At 37.7% G+C, this 25,193-nt stretch overlaps 1 long non-coding RNA gene across 6 annotated transcripts; it reads right to left on the bottom strand.

Annotated features, from left to right (window-relative positions):
- Positions 1-2,062: 2,062 nt before the first annotated feature.
- On the bottom strand, positions 2,063-23,852 carry LOC149822858 (uncharacterized). Of its 6 annotated transcripts, XR_016426119.1 has the most exons (5): positions 23,576-23,832; positions 11,317-11,449; positions 11,033-11,206; positions 9,865-10,033; positions 2,063-2,184 (listed from the first exon to the last, which is right to left on the bottom strand). It is a non-coding gene; the product is annotated as an uncharacterized LOC149822858 (long non-coding RNA). The 6 variants fall into 6 exon arrangements; XR_016426122.1 differs by lacking the exon at positions 2,063-2,184 and having other exon boundaries at positions 9,160-10,033; positions 11,317-11,485; XR_016426116.1 differs by lacking the exon at positions 2,063-2,184 and having other exon boundaries at positions 9,160-10,033.
- Positions 23,853-25,193: the final 1,341 nt, after the last annotated feature.

The raw sequence follows: 25,193 nt of genomic DNA, 5'->3' as shown, positions 1-25,193 counted from the left end.
ACAGTTTTAAGTATTTTTTTCTCGTGTCTAACACCGTAGATGTGATCTATAGGTTTTGTTTAGTGAGAACCAGCTTTTGGATCGCCAGAATCGGTGATCCAAAATCAATGGCTATGAAGGTACCAGTTTTTGTTTGCTCAGAAAAATGTCTTTTCATCGAAAAAACATGATCCAAGAGTATATTCTCACTAAATCGAGCATGCTAAACACACCTAACGTTTCAGATCTATCATAAAACACTTAAAACCTATGGAGCAGAACCAGAAATGGGGCCTAATATGTTCAGTTCTCATATATATATATATATATATATATATATATATATATATATATATATATATATATATATATATATATATATGTATATGTGTGTGTGTGTGTGCCAATTTCTGGCTCTGCCCCTGGGGTGGTACTTGGTAAGAAAATGAAACCCAGCAAATGTCCTTTGCAGTATAGGGCACTCACCTGAGATTTCCTATCTACGAGGGGAGGCCATTAAGCCACCCCTGTTCATAGGCAAATTCCTAAGGATACAAATGGTTCATATCCGGAACAGCTAACTACATGGAGATTCAGATCAGAATAGGAACTGGAACAGCTAAAAATTGCAAAATCTGGATCCGAACATTTTCATCTCTACTGGTTCCTCGTAATAAGAAAAAAAAATTTATCATGTTCATTAAAATACTTTCATCAAAGAGTAAAAACCCGTTACATGATTCATTTCAAAATAATTGTTTGGGCATTTCTGAGCTCAACCACAAATACTATCATATGATTGATATTAGTCCTGCCATATGTTTTTCGAGATTTTCGTGACAAAGATGCATCATCTTGTGATAATAAAAATTTTCTTTTTGGAGAAAGTATTAAAAATTCATCTAATTAAAAGTAAAACGGAATCAACTAAAACAAAAGTCTAAAAAAAAATCAAAACGATTAATTTGTGTCAAAAACATGAAACATTAAAAGTAACCAATAGGACCCAACTGCAATTTTATCATGAATCTCATTTTCATAGAATTTATCAGATTAATTGTCAAGATTTGTTTCATAGGTTAAAATAGGCCACAAGATCATGCAACTCCTATACCTAAAATGGTTTAGGCTTGCAATTTGTTATTTTTGAAAGACAAGTTGGGGTTAGGCAGACACCGCGAGTTATCATTCAACGTACAACTGGGGTTTGAACCTGCAACGCCCCACCACAAGGAGACGTGGACAGAGCTCCTACCAACCACGCGGAGGCTTGGATTTTTTTCCCAAAATATTCTCTAGTTTTTTTTTTATATATAAGCAAGATGGGGTTAAGTGGACCCCTACCAGAACAACAGCCGACCCACCCCCATGTGGCAGAGAGATTCGACCCTGGGCCGCCAGTTTGACATAAGAACCCACCCCACCTCGTTGGTAAAAGATTCTCTAGGTAAACCACCATAAAACAAGATCATGTTATCTATGCATGTTATCTTGTGCACTTGCATTAAATAAAGACTGAAGTTAGGGTGGTTATATGCTAAGAGTGCGAGCGTGAACGCACGTGCACACACACACATGCTCGTATATATATATATATATATATATATATATATATATATATATATATATATATATATATATATATATATATATATATATATATATATATGTGTGTGTGTGTGTGTGAGTTTATCTAACATTAAACCAAATGTATTTAAAATTAATTACATTCAACCATATTAAAATGACTAAAGTGCTATTAAAAGATGGCATTTTCTAAAAAATGCATGGGTTTTTTTTTTAACATTATAGGTCTTTTGAACGTAGAGGGAAATGAAAACTCAAACATCTTTTCCAAAAGAATAACTTTATATGTACTAAAATCTTAACCCAAAATTTTAGAAATATTTTAAATCTTTTTTTTTTACTTTAAACAATGGAAAGCAATAATTTTCATGTGAGTTAAAAGACTATGGAACGGGTTACAGGTATGAATCAACAACGTAAAATCAGATAACCATTCACGAATCATTTATGAAAACCAAAATGATTTATATTTTTAAAAATAGTAATTCACAAAATGCAGTAAGATGGATAAAAATGACAAAGTTATAAGTACACAAGCACTTTAAATCAAAATGAAACAAAATTCTAAGTCTAACTGAGGTCCTGTTTCTCGACGCCGCCCCTGCATTTCGCCATCCACTGTTCAACATATCAATCACTTAAAATCTCTTTAAAGAGTCAGACTTGTAAAAGCCTGGTAGGTATACAGTAATCTCAAATAATTACGTAACATTAAAATATACGCTTCCATATAAGATGTCACAATTCATCAAGGCATGGTATATTTTAATATAATTTATCAAGGCATGAAATAGTTTAACAGAAAATAATACACGTTTCAAAGTTAACAACTATGAAGAAATATGCAGCTTTATTCATAATATAATTATACATTATCAGGACATATTTTCATTTCAAGACTGTGTGAATAAGAAGATCTTTATTTTTCTTGATTACAGTCCCCACTATTACAAGGAGGAATGACCACCTCAAATATTCATTATATTCTAAGGATATATTATTCATGAGTTGTAATTTACTCGGGTGCCAGAATTAATAGAACCCGAAACAAGTGGTCTGTGAACGAGAGAAAACCCCACTGTGGTGTAACATTTGGCATATAATGCATCTTGAACTAGCTGCAATAGTTGAAAATTTATCACCTAAGACATGTTGAAAGCCTCGGTCTCCTAACCTACGAGTGACTTGAGACCATTGAGATGTCTCGCTCCCATAAAACATAATATTGTAACTCGAGGTTTGTATCACCCGCCTCTTTAGGTAGACTATAACTTTGAATGGGTTATAGGTTTCTTATTATGGGATTATATTGTTTCATGTGCTTCATATCATTAGGCAATTCAAAGTTCAATAACCCTAGTACTCCTTTCAAAGTAATCATGATTTATTTGTATATACTCAACCCATTTATTGTTGCTTGGGCGCCTTTAACCCATATGAGCACTTCGCTTGAGAAGGCGAACATAATATTACAAGTGTGTAAGTGTATTCATGTATCCCTCATGGTACGGTGCCCTTTTCGCACATCATGAGATCATATTGACTCAGGCTCGTGTATGAGCCAATATAAGTACATACATTATATCATGTCATACACACCAACATGCCCAATCAAATTATATGAGTTCTTTGAACCCCCAGCTCCAACATGAGCCAACATTTGTATCAATAATGTATCATTTCATGTATAAAAAAAAAGACATAAAAACATGTTTCACTTGACCTAACAGAGCTCATAGACCCTGAGCTCCATCAAGAACCATGCATATATCATGTAATCACAATTATGTAATATGTTAGCATTCGAGCATAGCTAGCAAGGCTTTGTGACCCGTAATTCTAATTTGTTAGTTTAAATAATTCACTGCATGCATGTATCATCACATGCATTAACATTGTAATAAAATTGTATGTGAATTATAATATTCCTTATAAAATGACATATGTGAATCCAACCATAAGAAATTTTAGGCATGTATTTTTAAAGTTTGTAAAGCCTACGTAAACTCGTAAACATGTGAAAATTTGTAAACATGCGAAAGTTCGTAATTATGCAAGAGTTCATAAATATTTTAAAAGTTGTAAATATTTTAAAAGCTCATAAATATTTTAAAAGTTGGCAAATATTTCAAAAGCTTGTAAATAATTCAAAAGCTCATAAATATTTTAAACGCTTGTAAATAATTCAAAAGCTCATAAATATTTCAAAATTTCTTAAATATTTCAAAAGCTTATAAAAGCTCATAATTATACAAAAAGCTCGTAAAAGCAATTGAATGCTTCTTTTATATATATATATATATATATATATATATATATATATATATATATATATATATATATATATATATATATATATATATATATATATATATATATATATCCAAAAACTGATGCAAGGACCTTACCTCGAGATTATGAGGAGAGAGAACAGGATGCAATGAAGGTGGCAATGGCACAATTCTCGAGATGGCTGCAATAAGGGCAGTGATGTGATAGTTGCTATGATCGTGAGGCCCACCCAATCCGGTGGCATCGAGTTTAGGGGTGGCAATCGGGTTGAGCTGGCGGGTCGACTCGGCGGGTTGGCAGGTCAGCATACCTCAACCCGAACTTGACCTGTTTAATAAACGGGTCGGCTGTGGCAAACACGAACCCGACCCGTTTATTAAACGGGTAACTCGACACGACCCGCCAACCAGTTTAATAAACGGGTTGGGTCGGGTAAACGGGTTAGCGGGCGGGTTGGCGGGTCGGGTTGGTGGGTTGGCGAGCGGGTCGGGGTCGGGTAAACGGGTTGGCGGGTCGGGTTCAAGTAAACGGGTTGACCCGCCCGCCTAACCCGTTTATTAAACGGGTCAACTGGGTTGGCGGGTCGTGTCAGGTTTTGCCACCCCTAGTTAGGTTGGTTGGTTTCCAACCATTTGAAAAACACAGGTGGAAGAGTAAGGTGCGATGTTCATTTCATAAGGTTTGAAATGAAATGGAAAAGGGGTTTTCGGTTTGGACTAGGTGTGGATCCGATTGGATCCCAACCCAATCTAAGTGTTTTGGGTCCTTGGGTTAGATTTGGTGAGACCTATTTGGGTCTCATCAAATCTAAACCCAATTTGTTATTTGTTATTTGTTATTTATTATTTATATATTAATGTGTGTATATATATATATATACATTGGATTCATTTGGGCCCTAAACGGACTCAAAATCTTTTTTTATATAAATGGGATTCATTTGGGACTTCAAATGAATCCATACTTTTATTTTCTTTAGAAAGATTCATTTGGATCTTCCAAATAGATCCAGATTTTATTTTGCTTGGTGAGATCCATTTGGGTCTCTAAATAGATCTAAAACATTTTTTCTCCCGAGGAGGATTCATTTGAGTCTTAGGTGGATCTGAACAATTATATCAATTTGGGTCTCAAATGGATCCAAAAACTTTATTCACTTAGCAGGATCCAATTGGGTCTCAAGTGGATCCAATATTTTATTTTCTTAGTAGGATCCATTTGAGTTTCTAAATGAATCTAAAATACTTTTTATTTAATGAGATCCATTTGGGTTTTCAAATTGATTCAAAATAGTTTTTATTTAGCTGGATCCATTTGGGTTTCCAAATAAATCTAAAATATCCTTTTCTTAGTGGGATCCATTTGAGCATTGCAAATGGATCCAAACCTCTCATATATCTGATTTAAACCCTGTTATGGATCTAAACCTTTACCTAAGTCTAGTTGGGTTGACCTGCCTCATTCAAAGATCCAAATGGTGCAGATTGAAGTCTCTGTAACTAATACGGGTTCGTTTGAGTTCAGACTCCCTTCCGAGGTCCAAACTCAATGGTTCAACTTCGGATTGAGTCCACCAACTGAATCCAATCCTGGTCACATGGATTGATCAATTTGGATCTCTTCTGAGATCCAGATTCAAGTACTTTATTCAAAACATCGTAAATCCCTAATTAAATGTTTTAAATCAACAGAATAAACAATAAACCACTCATTTATCAGTGTACATTATTTTTGAATGGTAAATTCATCAATAATATATTAAAATATTCACAAAAATTATCGGATATTACATTATAAATTTATCAAAGTTACTTTTTTTACTTTTTAAAAAATGTCAGCTTTTTAAGGGTATTTCAGTGATTTTAATAGAGTTGAATCCTTAAACACAACTAATTTAATGTTAGTTAAACATTATATATACATATATTGCTGGATAAAAAATTGATATCTAATGCCCCACTTGGCATAGATATTTATAGTTCATATAAAACTAACCAAACTCAAATGAAGATAGCACTGTTTTCAACCACCCTTTTATGTAATATATATATTCAACATTAAATAAAAAAGTGATAAAAATATGCAAGTAGCGGACAGAAGAAGTTAGGACTATCTTATTATGGATTTGGATATCGCCAGTTGAAACTGACCTGTAACTATCCCATATTTGACCTTATCTTCCATGGATGGAGATGTGAACCAAGCAACTTGTATAACACACGAAAGTTCAAACGAAACATATGCTACATAGTTGGATTTGCAAAAAAAATGTCTTAAGAATGCTCATTTCACAAGGTGGTTCTCATGTTTCTAGTTCTCATATTTTAGTGATTATATATATATATATATATATATATATATATATATATATATATATATATATATATATATATATATATGTGTGTGTGAGAGAGAGAGAGAGAGAGAGTAATGTGTTCTTTAAGCCCCTTTTTCGTTAGGTCTCGTTAGGCCCCTTCAAAAATCATAGTTTTAAGTATTTTTATCACATCTAACACTGTAGATGTGATCTATCCGTTTTATTTAGTGGGAACAGGCTTTTGGATCGCCAAAATCCGACCTGTACACAAGTTTTTCCGGTGATCCAAAATCAACGGCTATGAAGGTACCAGTTTTTCCCAGCTCAAAAAAATATGTTTTTTCATCAAAAAAACTTGATCCAAGAGTCAATTTCCACTCAATCGAGTAAGCTAAACACATCCAACGGTTCAGATCTATCATAAAACACCTAAAACCTATGGGGGCAGAACAAGAAATGAGGCCTAGTATGTTCAGCTCTTATGTCTATACATATAGAGAGAGAGAGGGAAGGGGAGTAATATCAGACGCACAAATGTGTGCCAAGTGTTTAAAAAAAAGACATTATTTAGAACACAAAAGGCTCCAAGGTCTTTAGCAGCGATGTCCACCACCACTGAAGACACTTTTTGTGTAAACTTTTCTCGTGTGCACTCAGAGATGCATAAGCATCAGACGCTTTAGGTGTTTGATATTACACCCTACTCTCTCTCTCTCTCTCTCTCTCTCCAACAGAAATCACTATTGATGACAGCTACTAGCGATAATCACAAGTATTTTTTTTATAACGAGGAAACCTAGCCAAAGCAAGGAAAACCTCAAGTGGGGCTCCATTGCAATGGGCAAAAAGCTACCCATCTGTTTACCATGAAGAGAGGGTGTTTGGCGAACTCATTAAAATATGACCAGCACACAACAAAGGAAGTGCAGAAGTTTTGGGACGATGAGCTATGGGAGCCTTAGCAAGTGCAAAAGCAAATTTGAGAATGTGCATTTCTCATGCACACTTAGCACAACAAAAGTCTTCAATATGCCAAGCCAAATGGGTCGAAAGCATAACAGTGCCAATGCTTCTGGCATAAAAGCAACAAAGCCAAAAATGGAGGTATGTCAGCTTTCAGTAATGAGAACAAAAGCAATTGATGGACAAATAGCCAACACGTCCAAACAAGCTTCACGGACATTAGAGAGCATGAGTTTCAATAGGGCACTAAACGGGGCAAGTTCTGAGTCCTGGGACCTATAGGCCCTGTGGGGTGCATAGCGGGCCATATGAAAAAACTCTCATTGGGGTATAGAAAGGTTTGCCACCATTAGCCAAAGCCAATTGCTAGAATGACTTAGTGAAACCCTCTAACCCAAAAAATTTATCATCACTCGACATGCACTTGTTGAACTCCTCGCGAGACTACTAGCAAAAGTGGGCCCAAACGCATGGTTTAGATGCCCAATAGGAGAATTTGTATATTCATAGGCAGCCCTGTGCACACTAATGTATTACCCATGATATATAGGGGGTTACTTCTTCAAAGCGCATGTTTGGCATACCAATGCAAACGAAGAAAAAAGGTCATTATATAAGCATTAAGGAAAGAGAGACTGAAGTTTGAGCCGAGCCTGTGTCAGCATCAAAACAAAGTTACTCTTTTTTGTGTTTTGACTTCATGAGTGTGTTCTTCAATATCAAATGGCGTGTAGTGAATTCCACATTGAAGGTCTCCAATTGTGAACATGAAGTTGAGTCAGGTCGCCGGTGGCTTAACACAACCCCGTGGAATGCGTATTCAAGAGCAGGGCTGCAAGTGGCCTAACACGCCCCCGTGGCATGGAGCATGGAGAGGTGCAAATGCACTTGAGATAGAAGGTGCACACCAACACTTGTTTGTTGAGGCCTTGCGTAGCTGCATGTCGCCACCGCATTCCATAGTAATCCACATGGGTTTTCTAATTAGCAACACACGCATCACCATAGGCACCACACTAACACGCACACCATGACATGCCACATCTTTTCGGTAACAAACAAAGTTCGGAACACTATGACCACTGTGTCTTATGCGGCTCACCTCTGGAAGCTACGGACACACCCATGCACCATTGGGGTTTGATCTGGTGCCTTCAACTCAGCACCCTCACAACCACCAGTCATTGGTAGTTACTTAAAGGTGACTACCCAAGCCTTCACTACTATGCAAAAAGGAAAGACGTGTATAGTGGTTATTGCCCTTCTGGATAGGGATGGCAATGGACCCGGGCTGGGGCTAGGGCAGGGTCTCCACCCTCACCCCTCTCAAGATTAGAACCTCCATCCCGCCTCCATCCCCGCACGGGGATGGATTTTAACCGGGATGGATTTTAACCGCCACCCACACCTTCATCCCCATTTCATGTCCTCCATCCCCGGTTCAAACGGGGATGAGGCGGGGTGGGGTCCAAAAGGACTGGGGATGGGACTAGGCAGGGATCATGGCAGGGACGGGACAGGGTGGGGAAAAGTGTAAGTCCATCCCCGAACGGGGATGGATTTTAACCTTCGTCCCCGCCTCCATCCCCATTTCATACCCTTCATCCCCGGTCCAAACGGGGTGAGGCAGGGCGGGGCCCCGCTTTCCCCCGGTCCACTGCCATCCCTACTTCTGGCTACATTAGAAGGTTGGTTGAAAGAGCAAAGGAAATCCTTATCCTACCTGCCTTCCCTTTTCCACTCTAATACTTACCTATATGCAAACCCTGTTCTCATGAGTCTTGCACAATTGAAGCATGACATTGAAGAAGCTTGGCCTTGATCGTTGCCCAGAGCCTCTCTCTCTCTCTCTCTCTCTCTCTCTCTCTCTCTCTCTCTCTCTCTCTCTCTCTCTCTCTCTCTCTCTCTCTCTCTCATTGTGGATGTGCTCATTATTGTGTGGTTGCATTTTTGAAGTTTCGGCTTTCCTTTATCCTATCTTTTCTTCTAAAATCTCTCTTCTTAACAACGTGCTTCTCTGGTTGAGAAACCAAGACAGAAAACTCAGGAGGGTATGATTTATGCACTGATTTTATTTACAGGCAATGAGATCAATCAATATTACGACCCTAGACTCTCTGCATGTGGCTTCAATTTCAGTGATATGTTTACACCAGAGGGGAAGCCAGGAATTCAAGCTAGGGTGGCCACAAATACACAGTAAAAATAAAAACAATTTCTATGACAAAAAACTATATAAGCAATCGCAAAAGGCTCCAATACATGCTCTAGCAGCCTAGCTGCTATCATAGCATCAAGTGTTTCTATCCTTGATCATCACTCTTCTAGGGGAAAAGGCTCCAATAATTGATATTATGCACTTCCATGAAGCCTTGAACTACCAATCTAAAGTTTATCCATCACCAAACCCATCAAAGTACAGCCCCTCTCTCACGTGCGGCTTGTCATAGTGATATTTTACATTAAAAGAGAAGTGAAGATATCATTGTTTGATTTTGATGCAGACCTAAATCCTTCCAATCATATCCCACTCAGAACAAGGAAATAACAATTTTTTGTAAGATTGAAAGCTATGGAGGGAGTTGATAACAACAAGAAAAGCAATGTTGAAGGGAACCAAGAGATTATTTAAAAGAGGGTGTGACACAAATGTAATGAAGTAACTATGTGAAGCTTATGCAGTTTAAGATGCATTAAGAAAAAAGGATATAGCATAGGAAACAAACCATTTCACTGCTAATCCAGAAACATCGTCAGCAGCAGCATAAGCTGTTGGGGCACAGTATTGGACAGCTTGATCTCCAGGTCACTTTCAACTTTAAAGCTTTCCTTGCTTAGCTCATTAAGCAGATAAGTTGTTGCCATATATCTATAATCTTTATCCTTTCCAGTCATCTGCAAAAAACAAAATTTCGACACTGATGACAAATTCAGTATGCAACTCGGATAAGGAAAATCAACACAAACAATAAGCATCTGATACAACCAATATAAAAATCAAAGGTAGAATTGCAGATAGGGGTGCACAAGGAGCTGAGCTAGCTCGAGCTCGACTCGATTAAGCTCGGCTCAAACCCGTCTGGTACCTATGTCACAGGGATTCATCCAGCAGGGTGCCGCACCCGCATTGACGCGACGCGACTCAGGTGCGGCACCCGGTGCGGTCAAGCCAATGCACCGAGGGTCATAAATGTCCAAATCTGGACTTTAAAAAAATACTGTTAAAAATTAATGTTACTGCTGTTAACTGTTAATATATATATATATATATATATATATATATATATATATATATATATATATATATATATATATATATATATATATATATATACACACACACACACACTCTCCCGCACCCAAGTTTTTCTAAAGTGCCGCATCGCCGCACCCGCACCCGCACCCACACTTATGTGACATAATCTGGGAAGTAAACCAGCCAAACTTGAACAAAAGCTCAGGCTCGTTAAACATAAATGAGCCGAGCTTGATCAAGCTTAAAAACTCGATTAAGCTCGTTAAGCTTGGTTAATGCAGTTGTCATGAAAAGTTTAAATATATGTACACAAAAGTTGGCTTTACCCTAGTTGTTATTCTTTGAGGGGCGGAGTTCAAATCTGCAGCTTCTTTCAAAAAAATTTACAACAAATCAAGCCAAGTCAGACTCTAACTTGAGCTGAGCTGAGTTCATAACCAAGGATGTTCAAGCTTGGCTCAATCTAAAGCCAAGCTTGAACATGCCTTTTTTAAATGAGCCAAGCTTTTTGAGCCTAAGCTCGGCTCAAGCCCAGTTCGTGTGCACCCCTAATTGCAGAATATGGATTCACCCATTATAAGATAATAAGATAAGACGATGTGAAAATAATCCAATGTGCATGTAAAGTTATGGAACACCATTTCCAAAATATTTGCAATAGCAAGGTTCGCCATTTTAGGCTTGTTGCTGAACTGTGAAAGATCACCACGAAGGACTGTTTAATAAATCTTTTTAAAGGTGTTAAAAGGGGCAAAAGAGTTCCAAGTTTACACCCTTCAAGAGAATTGTAGAAGCACGGGGTCAATCTAAAACTGCAATTCAAACATCAAACAAATTTAAAGTTAGAAGCGGTGACAAGATGCAAAATACCAAATATACAGCAATGGACTGAACATGCAGATAACAGCACGAGAGCATATACCATTTCCATCCTGGCAGATAACAGCACGAGAGCATATACCATTTCCATCCTGGCAGATAACAGCATGAGAGCCACCAACATTTGCAATAAGTGGACAATGACCAAAAAAGAACAACAGTTGATACTGTGGAGCCTGCATCTCTGTTAATTAGTTAATCTTCGAAAAAATCTACAAAAGAGATCATAAATGTTTTATAAATAATTAGAAAAAGTACAAGCCACTCAAAACGGAGAGGAACATCAAATGCTAACTCTAACAAATACCTTTTACAATTGAACTCGTCAATTTTTCATATTTTAAAAACCATTTATAATTGATTCATTGCTAATTGTGTCAAATATCCGCTCGCTCGCTTTGCTCGCTCACTCTATCGGTCGCTTTTCTCCCTCAATCACTACTTTTTTTATTGGTCGCTTTGCTCCCTCTTTTAGGCAAGAAAAGAATAACACAAGAAAAGAATGAAAGAAGAAAACAACAATTAGCTTGATTGCTTTCTTTCGTTGCTTGATCGCTTTGCTCCCTAACTCCTTTGCTTGCTTTCTTTGTTGTCTATACCTAAAAAATGAAATGTGTGATTATGTCCTTCTCTCAATGTAGGCAACCAAAGCATCATTTTCTCATTCGTCTCCCATTCAAGAACGCAATTGAGTCTTGATAATAATCATACCTGAAAATGCCCTTTCAACACTTGTCATCACAATTGGTAGATTCAAAGTAAATGTGATAACCAAATAAACCAGAGGAAAACATTATGTTTTTTGGTCTTTACCTTCATTTATGCAAACTCAGTTAGGCATTTTAAATTTGAAAACTCCAGATTGTGTCTCACATCAATGATATATGTTTGTAGTTGATTGTCAAGTATTAATAAATCTGATGTAGAGAAATCCTTAAGATAAAATTTAACAAAGCTTATCAACTTTCTTATGTCAAATGCAGAAAATGAATTCATTGGACTTAAACATGCCATAGAAAAAAGTATTTATGAATTTGCTTTTGTAACGGTTGTGCAACTCTTAAAGTTGCATATCGATAAGTGTATAAAACAATGCAATACGATAATGACGCAACACATTAATATCTTCAACCCTTCGTCTTGATCGTTCTTGGGGTTTATATAAATCAGTTATATTAGGAATCATTATCACACTTGCTACAGAAAACATAGATTCTATTCAAGACGGAATCCCATCCCTTCTCTCTCATTTCTTGAAGTCGTTCCTTTGATACCGCAATTAAACTCATAGTATTGACAATATCTTGATCTTTTCGCTACAATACTTGTAAAAGCTCGTGAGTGATTCCCAAAACATCACACATCAAATGAAAGCAAAATATAAAATCAAAGTTTTGCAAATTACCTAATAAGTTAAGTGATTCCCCCCTTTTTCCTGAACTTAAAGTTCCTTCAATAACTTCTAATACATCAATCCCGATAGAATACATATTGATTAAATTGATCAATGCACCATAATGAGAGCTCCAACGTGTATCATTAGGTTGTCTCAGAATCTTCTCTTGATTTAATCTCCGCTCACTTTCAAGTTCACCTAACTCAATTGCTTTGGTAATTTGAATCACGTGTGCCTCTCGAAAACGATCAAGTCATTTGCATGAGGCTGAGAAAAAAATGATACAATAGAAACTATGTAAAAAAATAAGTCGATTTACAAGTGATTTCTTGCGACTCCAACTACTATTAATTGGAGTTAATGTGCAAAACAATGAATATAAACAGCTGATTCATTTTCTCTCAGTATAAGTGTCTTGAGTCCCTTAAACTCTCCTCGCATATTACTTGCTCCATCATAATTTTTTTCTACACAATCTTGCTAAGTGTATCTCATGTTTAGATAATACATCATCAACGGCTGCTTTAAGAGATGTAGTATTTGTGTCACAAACACGTACAAGCTCTAAAAGCTGCTCGACTCGATTAAGCTCGGTTTAAACTCGTGATAATTGTTGCATTGAGGCAAACTCGGTATTCATTTCTTTGACGATCAAATTGCTTGTGAAACACTGTTTGAATATGTTGTACTTGCTTTAGTAGGTTCTCACACTTGGTTTGTGCACCATTATGATAACTGTCTAAACTTTCAACATGTACAAGTTTCTTCTTCTCTTTCCAATTATCAAACCCTTGAGAAATAAATGTTTTTGCACTTCATTGATCTGCCCGAATTGGCTTGAAAAAATAGCAATACAAGCAAAATGTTGCATCTTTGGATTTGCTACTCTAACCAACTTATATGCTCATCAAACCAAGCATTGTTAAACCGTCATAATTTATCTCACATCCTCCTATATGGAAAGTTGTGCTTACGAGGTTGGCACGAACTCCTACAAAGATACTCCCCACAAACATTATCTTATTCATCAGGATGATAATTAGAAATAAGAATACAAAGTCCTGGATCTACAGGTAATTCTGCTAGATTAATTTTTGTTTGGCTTCGTTTCTCACATGATTTTCCTTCGTCACATCTTATGTCTTCTTCAATTGAAGAAAATTGATAAGAAATAGGCTTTCTTATAACAACTTTGTCCATCGTTGTACATTAACCGACCAAATAAGAATAAAAGTAAGAATCCTTTATCATTAATTACACTCACTTTCTAAAAAAAAATGTTAATGTGTATTTTTAGATTAACAAAAACAAATTAAATCTATTTAATTATTTCTCTAATCAAATCACTGACCAACCAAAGTTTTTCAAATAACTACTAAAAAAATCGTATACTAATGATTACTGTTAAAATGTAAATTGTAATATATATATTATTTAATATTATTATATTTTCTTTTATTATTTTATTTTTCTATTTTTCTTTATTTTCTTTTTTAGCATCTAGTTCAATAGAAACTAGATATTTGATCCAGTAAAGTTCCTGTTGGAACTTGACTGTGCAAATAGCTGTTGGACTGTAGTCCAACAGCTATAATAATTGATGTTGGACTATAGTCCAACAGCTATAATAATAAATGTTGTTGGACTGTAGTCCAACAACTATATTAAGAGACGTTGGAATCCAACGTCTCTTTTGGAGAGCTCAAAATGAGCTCTCCTCTCTCTTCCACTTTTTTGTATATATAGGGGTGAACCCCTTCAATGTTATTTACCATGCTTCTTAAGCATTTTGTTCATGAATAAAGTATTATTTATTTTTCAAGTGTTCTTCCTTTTATACCCTTTCAAGGGTCATGCTTGTAGTGTCTCCAATAGACACTTGTTTGTGAGTTATTTGTGCATTTGTTGAAGACCACCATTTCATTACATGGTATCAAAGCTACGAAATTCTTAGATTTTGAAGTGCTTCCGCCTCGATTTCCGTGCCACATTTACAAAAAGTGTTTCATCACCTTGTTCTTGGCTCAAGAAGATTTGTTTGAAGAAAGGCGAACTTGTGCTACAAAAAAATTTGGTTTTGTATCCTCTCTTATTCCTTTGTCTACTCTTTTTCTTTTCTTTTTATTTCTCTCTCTCTCTCCTCCTATTTATTCCTCTCTTACCCTTGTAAAAGATGGATGACAATGATAAGATCACCATCATTCCTATGAAGCTAAATGATACTAACTATGTAATGTGGGCTTCGATTATGAAGCACCACATTTGGGGAAAAGGTTTATGGGGGTATAGTGGATGGTTCTGATTTGGAACCTAAACTATCTCTTACCAAGAAAGAGGGTGATAAAGAGGTTCCTCTAACGGAAGAAGAGAAGAGTAAGGCGTTAGCCACTTATGAAAAGAAATGGAAAGAATGGAGGATAGGGCATGCAAAAATTATGTCATGGCTCATCAATAGCATAGACATTAAAAAATACTCTAGTCTAGCTAAGTTTGAGCATGCCGATAAGGCTTGGGAATACCTCAAAAACATGTATTCCCTTAAAGATATTGCACATGTATGCAATTTACAAGATAAAGTTCGGACAATGACTCAAAAAGATAAAACTATTCGAGAATATTATAATGAGTTGTCCGAACTTTGGGAAGAGTTGGCTCTTCTTGAGCCCAAATGGCATTGTGCCAAAGACATCGAGCTTCGCCAAAAGCAACTCGATATGGAACATTTCTATCAATTTGTGAATGGTCTAAGGCCGGAGTTTGAATCCACCAAATGAGCCCTTTTACATCGTGGAAAAATTCCTTCTATTGTTGATACTATAGAAGAGCTCACTATGGAAGAAAATAGACTTAGAAAAAGTACTCCAAAAGTTGATGATGACTCTGTTTTAGTTGTATCTAGACCGGGGAATCATACTCGTACTTACAAGCCGCCTCATTTTGGAAGGCAAAACGGCGACTTTGATAAAAGAAAAGTTATTTGTCATCATTGTCATGAACCGGGGCACTATAGGCCTCAATCTCCAAAGTTAAAAAGAAGAGAAGAAAAAAGAGTTGCAACTGTTGAATCTGAGTCAAAAGATCAAGATGCACCTGTGTCTATGGCTCAACTGATGGAAATCCTTCAACCTCTTATCAAAGGGGTATCCTCCTCAACCGAAGCCTCAACTGGAGCGGCAATTGCATCTTTCTCCGGTCCAGGTAACTTTCCTTGGCTTTTAGATTCTGGTGCTTCTTTTCATATGACCCCAAATGTTAATAGTCTATCTGAATGTCTTAAAAATAACTCAAGTGTGTCAAAGGTTTTTACAGCCGATGGCACATCTCTTGAAGTAAAAGGAATAGGATGTTTTGAAAATCTTCAAAAATCCAAAAGATTTTTTATCCCAGAAGTTAGATATATCCCTAAACTTAATTTGAATCTCTTATCTGTCTCGCAAATATCTGATTATGGGTGTAATATCTCCTTCTCTTCTCATGGTTGTTGGGTACAGGATAGCCAGTCAGGGAAGCTGATTGGGGAAGGCCATAGAGAATGAGGACTTTACTACATGGACTTTTTGGAATTACCCAAGAATGCATTTTGTTATAATATTCAAAAATTAGAATTTGATTTATGGCACAAAAGGCTTGGCCATCCTCATATGTCTAAAATTCAATATTTTCCAAGTTTGGAAAAATTTTGTAATTCTGAAAATTTTTCTTGTAAAGACTGCATTCTTGGCAAAATGAAAAGGTTACCATTTCTTAGTAGAACTTTTGTTTCCTCACGACCACTTGAGTTAATACATTCGGATGTTTGGGGCCCCACACCAGTTATTTCCAAAGGTGGTTATACATATTATGTCATTTTTGTTGATGACTTTTCTAGACATACTTGGATTTATTTTCTTAAACATAAATCTGATGTCTTTGCTAACTTCCAAATATTTCATAAAATGGTTAAAAATAAGTTTCAAAATGATATTTCTGTTTTTCGCACTGATTCAGGGGGAGAATTTATGTCCAACAAATTCAAAGACTATCTCAATTTACATGGTATTACACATCAAAGATCATGTCCACACACTCCACAACAGAATGGCCTAGCCGAACGCAAACATCGGCACATTATGGAAACTACTAGGACATTGCTAATTGCTAATTGCAAATCAAGTTCCAAAAAGTTTTTGGGCTGAAGCGGTCCTAACTGCCACCTACCTCATTAATAGGATGCCATCTTCCTCATTAAAGAATACAACTCCAATAGAAAAACTTGTTAATTTAACTCCAGATTATTCTAGATTAAGAGTCTTTGGATGCAAATGTTTTGTTTTCACCAACAGAAATGACAAACTCTCTCCTCGTGCAATCCCATGTGCCTTTTTAGGATATGCTGATAATCAAAAAGGCTACAGGTGTTTCGATTTTCAAAATGACAAATTATATGTGTCAAGAAATGTATCTTTTTTGGAAAAAGAAAGCTTCTTTGAATTTGAAAAATCCAAGGATGTCACTGAATACTCGTTTTTAATTTATCCAACTTCAAAATCCAATGAATGTGATGTTGGATGTGACCTTGACAATGATCAAAGTCCTATTGTTGTTGAAAATGATGATAATGAAGAGCAAATCCATAGGGATGTTAGTCTACAATATTCAAGACGTAAAGAGCAAAATCTTCCATGTGCATTACAAAAATACTCTGAAGTCTCACCTAGAAGAACGTCTAGAATCTCTAAACCTCCAGAAAAATTTGTGTCTTATGAATCTTTTTCACCCACGTATAGGGCCGCCATTGCATTAATACAATCATATGTTGAACCATCATCATATTCTCAAGCAAAAAATCATATAGAATGGATAGAAGCCATGAAAATAGAATTGGATGCACTAGAAAAGGCCAATACTTGGACGATACAAGATATTCCTCCGGGTAAGAAACTTATAGGTTGTAGGTGGGTATACAAAGTCAAAACCAAAAGTGATGGGACCCTGGAAAGATATAAAGCTCGTTTAGTAGCAAAAGGATATGCCCAAGAGTATGGCATCGATTACGAAGAAACATTTGCTCCTGTGGCCCGTATGACCACTGTTAGAACTTTAATAGCCTTGGCCTCCATTAGAACATGGCCTATCTTTCAATTAGATGTCAAAAATGCTTTCCTGAATGGGAATCTCGTTGAAGAAGTATACATGGAAGCCCCACCTGGTATTAGTATCCCTAAGGGTAAAGCTCTTCGTCTAGAAAAAGCTCTTTATGGTCTTAAACAGGCTCCAAAAGCATGGTATGACCGATTTAGTCATGTTATGCTTGATATTGGTTTTCAACCTTGTTTAACTGACACTACTTTATTTGTTAAGAAATCTGATGCAGGCATCATTATTCTTCTTCTCTATGTGGACGATATGATCATCACTGGAGGCGACAAACAGGGAGTTGCAAATATCAAATCTCTTCTTAAAACTCACTTTGAAATGACTGACTTAGGTTTATTAAGATATTTTTTAGGCATTGAAGTTGCTTATTCCCCTCGGGGGTATTTGATATCTCAATCTAAATTTGCTCTTGATATCGTTTCCAGGTCTGGCATTACAGATGATAAGAAAGTAGACACTCCAGAAGTTGTCAATGTTAAAATGAAAATTGATGATGGAGAACTTCTTGATGATCCTACTCCTTATAGACAGCTTGTTGGAGCTCTTTCTTATGTTTCCATTACTAGGCCAGATATAACTCATGCGGTTCATACAGTCAGTCAGTTTCAGCATGCTCCCACCTCCGTGCACATGGGAGCGATTTTGCGTATTATTAGATACTTAAAATCCTCTCTTTCACGAGGACTCTTCTTGTCTGCTTCATCTTCATTAAATTTAATTGCATATACTGATGCTGACTGGGGAGGTGATCCCAATAATAGACACTCAACTACTGGTTTTTGTGTGTTCCTAGGTGAAACCTTAATTTCGTGGAGGTGCAAGAAGTAGCAAAAAGTCTCTCTTTCCTCCACCGAAGCTGAATACAGAGCCATGACAACCACCACTATGGAGGTTGTTTGGCTTAGACGATTGCTAGCGGATATGGGAGCTAAAGCAACGCAAGCTTCAAAGATGTGTTGTGACAACAAAAGTGCGATCTACATTGCAAGCAACCGGACATTCCATGAGCGTACTAAACACATTGAGATGGACTGTCACTATGTCAGAGAGGAATACTTACATGGAACCATTGATCTGTCATATGTTACATCAGAATATCAATTAGCAGACTTCTTCACCAAGCCTCTCGCTGCTCCCAGATTTCACTTCCACTTAGACAAACTTTCGCTCATTGTACCGTAAGTTTGAGGGGGAGTGTTAAAATGTAAACTGTAATATATATATATATATATATATATATATATATATATATATATATATATATTATTTAATATTATTATATTTCTTTTTATTATTTTATTTTTCTATTTTTCTTTATTTTCTTTTTTAGCATCTAGTTCAATAGAAACTAGATATTTGATCCAATCAAGTTCCTGTTGGAACTTGACTGTGCAAATAGCTGTTGGACTGTAGTCCAACAGCTATAATAATTGCTGTTGGACTATAGTCCAACAGCTATAATAATAAATGTTGTTGGACTGTAGTCCAACAGCTATATTAAGAGACGTTGGAATCCAACGTCTCTTTTGGAGAGCTCAAAATGAGCTCTCCTCTCTCTTCCACTTTTTTGTATATATAGGGGTGAACCCCTTCAATGTTATGTACCATGCTTCTTAAGCATTTTGTTCATGAATAAAGTATTATTTATTTTTCAAGTGTTCTTCCTTTTATACCCTTTCAAGGGTCATGCTTGTAGTGTCTCCAATAGACACTTGTTTGTGAGTTATTTGTGCATTTGTTGAAGACCACCATTTCATTACAATTACTAACAAGTAAGAAGTATTTAATAAGTGAATAAGAACTGAATTAATTGAAACAAATATATACTAATTGAAACAAAAAAATGAATACATGCTAATTGAAAGAAAAACTAAAATTCTCATTTATGCTAATTGAAACAAAAAAAACCTTAAAATTCTAAGTTCTAACCAAAGTCAAGTATTAAAAAAGAGAAATACATATCCGTGTTTAATGTGATCTTTTCTAGGTTATCGGTCACTTTCTTTGTGATGTGGTAAGCTCAGAGCAGAGGATAGGAGATTGCTATTATTGTTTTATCTCCATTTTGTAGTTGACGTTCCTTTTAGAAGCAAAACTTCCCTTTCTGCTTTTAGGACAAACAGAAGAGAAGGTAATCATGTTTGCAGATTTGAAGAATATTCCAATTAGTGCTTCCTTTTGCATTGACTGGTTTATTGCCGATGAGACAACTATGAAGTTACATCATTTCTTCAAATGAGACAAATTCTGGTTGACCCAACACACATGTTTCATGAAGTACTCCATGTATTTGTTGTATTCTAATTATGATATTTGATGACTTTCTAAGCTGCAAATTGTTAGTTTGGAATTATTTGGTTTCCAGAATTTTTCTTGATAATTTTGTATGTTAATTTATATTCATTGTACTCTATGATTTGTAAACAATTTACAAGATCAGCTTTGGTCAAATATACTTGAGTAAGCCCATGATGACAGAATCAGATAGAGGAACTGCAACTTTGTTTCCCAAAGCTGCTATACTGAGGAACATAACTTACTCAGCCCCACTGCATGTGGATGTCACTAAAAGGGTAATAAAGAAAGGGCTTGACTGTGACGAACTTGCAAAAAAGCAGGACTGAAGAACTTAACTTATTGCATGATATGTTTTCATGTATATCAATAAATTGGATGTGTAATTGAAAGAATTTGAATTTATTTCATATTAAATGTGAAGATTCACTGGTAATGGCCCTTGGATTCGGTATTTTATTATAATTCTAATTAACATATATTTGCTTGTTGTTTATTATGTTAAAGCCCGACATTTAAGTTTCATGGCTTATGTATATAACAACAACAACTACTACTACTACGCCTTCATCCCAAAACAATTGGGGTCGGCGATATGAACCAAAAAAGAAAATCATTCTCGGTCTTCCACATGAATCCTTCTCCTCCAATCATTTCTATCCAATACCATGTCCTCGGTGAGGTTCAAAGCATTCATATATTTTCCTATCACCTCCATCCATGTCTTCCTAGGCCTACCCCGACCTCTTTTAACTAATATATTTTCCCATTTCTCCATCCTTCTAACTGGAGCATCATTAGGCCTTCGCCGAATATGTCCAAACCACCGTAAACGATTCTCTCTCATCTTATTTTCAATGGGTGCAACGCCTACCTTCTTACGTATCTCCTTGTTCCGAATCTTATCTTTTATTGTATTTCCACACATCCATCTCAACATACGCATCTCAGCTACACTCATTTTTTGGATATGATGTCTCTTGGCAGCCCAACATTCCGTACCATATAGTAAAGCGGGCCTAATAGTCATCCTATAAAACTTTCCCTTCAACCGCAATGGCTTATGTATATAACCAAATTATAAAATGGGCAGGGTTCTTGCTTAAACATCCCCAGTTTGACTAGTTATGATTAGCACCCTTATTTAGGTGGGATGAAGTTCATTAAACCTTTCCCCGAACTTCTACATAGGAATAATGGATCGGCATTTTCCAAAGTATTTGAATATTATCAGAAACCAATATATGTCTTATAGTTTTATGCCATGAAGATCAATAACATGAAAGGCAGTTGAATAGAATAGAATACTTGTATATGGTTCATATCAACTTGAAGAAGGCTTGTGATCTATGTCACACGGACTCGGCTAAAGGGTTGCCGCACCCGCGTCGACACGCACGGACTCGGGTGCGGACTCGGGTGCGGCTTTGGACTCGGCCTGGACTCGGTCAACTCCGAGTCGGACTCGGTCAACGAGTCCGGGCCAAGTCTGACCACATTTTGGACTCGGTCAACGTTGACCGAGTCCAAAATTGTCCAGTTCGATTTTAAATTTTGTTTTGGATCCGGGTCGGGTCGGGTCCAAACCCAACCCAGATCCATTTTTTTTTTTTGGCAGACGAACCCTAAAAGGGGTTTATCGACAGGGAGAGGGGCTTACCCTCTCGATTTTGCCTCTCCCCCTCAGCCCCTGCAGCTTTCTCCTGCAACCACGTCGGCGATCCGAACTCCGGCGACAGGCAGCCACCGTCTCCCCCTCCGTCAGGTATGTCGACCCTGCTCGTAGCCTCCCTCCCTGCACCCTCTGCTCGCAGAGGAGGGGCTCGGCCCCCCTCCCTGCACCCTCTGCTCGCAGGGGAGGGGCTCGGCCCCTCCCTGCACCCTCTGCTCGCAGAGGAGGGGCTCGGCCCCTCCCTGCACCCTCTGCTCGCAGAGGAGGGGCTCGGCCCCCCTCCCTGCACCCTTTGCACGCAGAAGAGGGGCTCGGCCCCCCTCCCTGCACCCTCGGCTCGCAAGGGAGGGGCTCGGCCCCTCCCTGCACCCTCTGCTCGCAGGGGAGGGGCTCGGCCCCCCTCCCTGCACCCTCGGTTCGCAGGGGAGGGGCTCGGCCCCCCTCCCTGCACCCTCTGCTCGCAGGGGAGGGGCTCGCCCCCCCTCCCTGCACCCTCTGCTCGCAGAGGAGGGGCTCGCCCCCCCTCCCTGCACCCTCTGCACGCAGAAGTTTGTGTTGTTAAGAATTGCTTTTTTTTTTGCTTTAAAATTTACAATCTTTATGTGTTAATTTATTGTTATATATATATAATTATAATATTTAAAATATATATATTTATAATATATATTTTTTAATATATATATATAGCCGAGTCCCCGTGTCCAAATTTTTTGGAATTGCGCCGCACCCGTGTCGCACCCGCACCCGCACCCATGTGACATAGCTTGTGATATGGTGATAAGATCCCAAAAACAACTATGTGAGATTTGTATAACTGAAGGTAGCTGCCTAACCTGAGCAATCTCGGCTCAACAAGCTCAAACCCTGGTCATTTAATTTAAATGAGTTGATCCCAGCTTCAGCTGAGCTTTGCTTGAATTTTCAAAAATGCATGTCATCAAATTCGGTTGCATTAAAACTTGACCAAAAGAGAAGACAAAAAAATAATATCCTCAAAATTTGAGATATCTTCCACAGCAAATAATCTACCAAAACAACAAGCAGCACTGGAGTCATAATGCGCACATTAAGATTTGCAAACGATGTTATCATAAGTTTTACTCAAGAAAGGTGTGTGGGATTCTTAGGCATGGACAGTCCAAAAGAAAACTTAAAAAAAAAAAAAACTATAGGGCCCAACATGGACACTTCGATATGAGAGATCACCTTCTCTATCTGTACAACATTCATCATAGTTTTACCTTATATGCCTACCATAAGCAAGGTTATCTACACAACCACATTCATGACAATTCAGGACCCCATCATGACATTCTTAAACACAAGGAAGGCAATCGTTTGAATAAGCTTTCTGGCTTCTCATGCGAATCTTAAGCATAACCATGGAAACCTCAAACACGCTCCGTCAATACCACACAAATCCCAACCAAAAAACAGGAATTCGGCAACAATCAAACACCAATTGGCCAAAATCTCCCAAATAAATGAAACCAACCACCAAAAAGAAAAAACTGATCGTTTGAGGAATCCCACAAATCGAAACAAGCACGAAATTCATAACTAAGAATAAAAAACAAAGCAGAATTTGATCGTTAAAATGAGAACTCCTTGTGCATCAGACAGGTTAACGGTTAAGAAAAAAACAACCTTTAAATGACATCGGAACATCATCATGGTTAACAAATAAAAAACCCTAAATGAGAACTACTTGTGCATCAGACAGTTTAATGGTTAACAAACCCTACAAATCTGGATGAAACACACACCATCGAAACATCATCATCTTGGGCATAAAACACACACCTCGAGGTCGCGGCACAGGCGGAGCAGCGGAGAGGGTGCCACAGCAAGGGGCGGAGCAGCGGAATCGAGGTCGCAACAGAGGTAGAGCAGCGGAGAAGGGGCCATAGCTACGAGGGGAGCCGCGGAATCAAGAAAGAAAAGAGAGAGAGGGGGTCTGAGCCGCCTGGTTGTGGGGTCGCGCGGGCAGGGGAGGAGCAGAGCAGCCGCAGTGAAGAGGGACCACCACCATAGAGAGAGAGAGAGAGAGGGACAAGGAAGAATTCTGCCCTCTATCCGTGTAAACCAGAGGGCATGGGCACGAGTTTAATGTGATCTGCGGGTCAGGGTGGGCACTCCTGACCGGGTCTGCCCACCCTGGTCTTAACGTGCCTCCACCTCTGGTTTACACAGAGAGGGCAGAATTCTTCCTTCTCCAAATGTACAACTTTCTTTCAGGCAACCTCCTTCTATCATTATGCTTGATATTATAATATAAATTAGTATCTTATGGTGCTTACTGCATTTTTGTTCCTTATTTTTCTTTTGGGCTTTATTAAAGCATGTTTTTGCCAATGGGAAGTCGTTAGCACCATGAAATGGATGATGAAACTTTAATTAGAAGGTACCTATTTTTTCATTTATTTGCATTTATGAGTAGGGTTTCCTGTTCTCTACTGGTGCTTCTCAAGGAAATATGGTTTTGATTAACAGCTTTTATGTGCAGCACCTCCTAATTAAAGTTTACAGCTTCATGTTTCCTAAGGGCTTGTTTGATGGTTTGTTCAAGATTAGACAAAACGAAAGAACAAGACAGACATAACGAAGGTTTTTTGTTACAATTGTACAAGTACAATGTTTGTTTCAACCAACTACGGAAGCTGTGTTCCAAAGTCCAATGTTTGTTAGATCCAATGTGCGAACAGCATGGACACACATGGATAATTGGTCGGATAACTTTATTTTAGATTGTCATTTTTTCAACCCACCTATGGCAGTTTAATACCTTGGACAGGTTTCCTCATTCTCAACAAAATGAACAACGAAGAAGAAAAGCTGAAAAAAAATGCATCAAAATTTTGTCACTAAAATCTATCATTTGTAGACTGCTGCCAAAATATGTCAAACATGAAATAGTGCAATCAGGTAGGATCCACTTGTGAGCTTCACCAAGGAAAAAGTGGTAGCAGCGCAATCCTTAGTTGTGCAGCTACAGTGGAATCATGCTGGCCGTCCATCGTGTGCACGACGGACGGCCAGCACACAAAAATGGAGCAAAAAATGCTAAAATGCATTGTTGCTTATTCTTTAGCCAGCGCTTTAAAAGCGCCTCTAATGCCCGTAAGGGATGCACCCAGCAGTCAGTTTGGTGCACCGCTAAAGGTCTCAGTTCCGCTGAAACCTTTAGTGGTGGTCCACTAAAGGTTTCTTTGTGTGATCTTTTACGGGTTTTAGTATTTTTTATTGAAAAAAAATGCTGAACGTCCATCACACTCAACAAAACTCCACTTGGAGCTGCACACCTATAGATTGTGTAGCTACGTTCCTTTACCAAGTTGATGGGACATCACAAGTTCTAAACTCACGAGGTCGGGGAGGCCTCCCTTGCCACAGGGTCAATGTTGTGTGTACTCCCAAGTGT

This window comes from Nuphar pumila, chromosome 11, assembly GCF_984573655.1.
Source record: "Nuphar pumila chromosome 11, dmNupPumi1.hap1.1, whole genome shotgun sequence".
In the NCBI taxonomy this organism is placed as follows: domain Eukaryota; kingdom Viridiplantae; phylum Streptophyta; class Magnoliopsida; order Nymphaeales; family Nymphaeaceae; genus Nuphar; species Nuphar pumila.
This window is presented reverse-complemented; position numbering and strand designations above follow the sequence as displayed.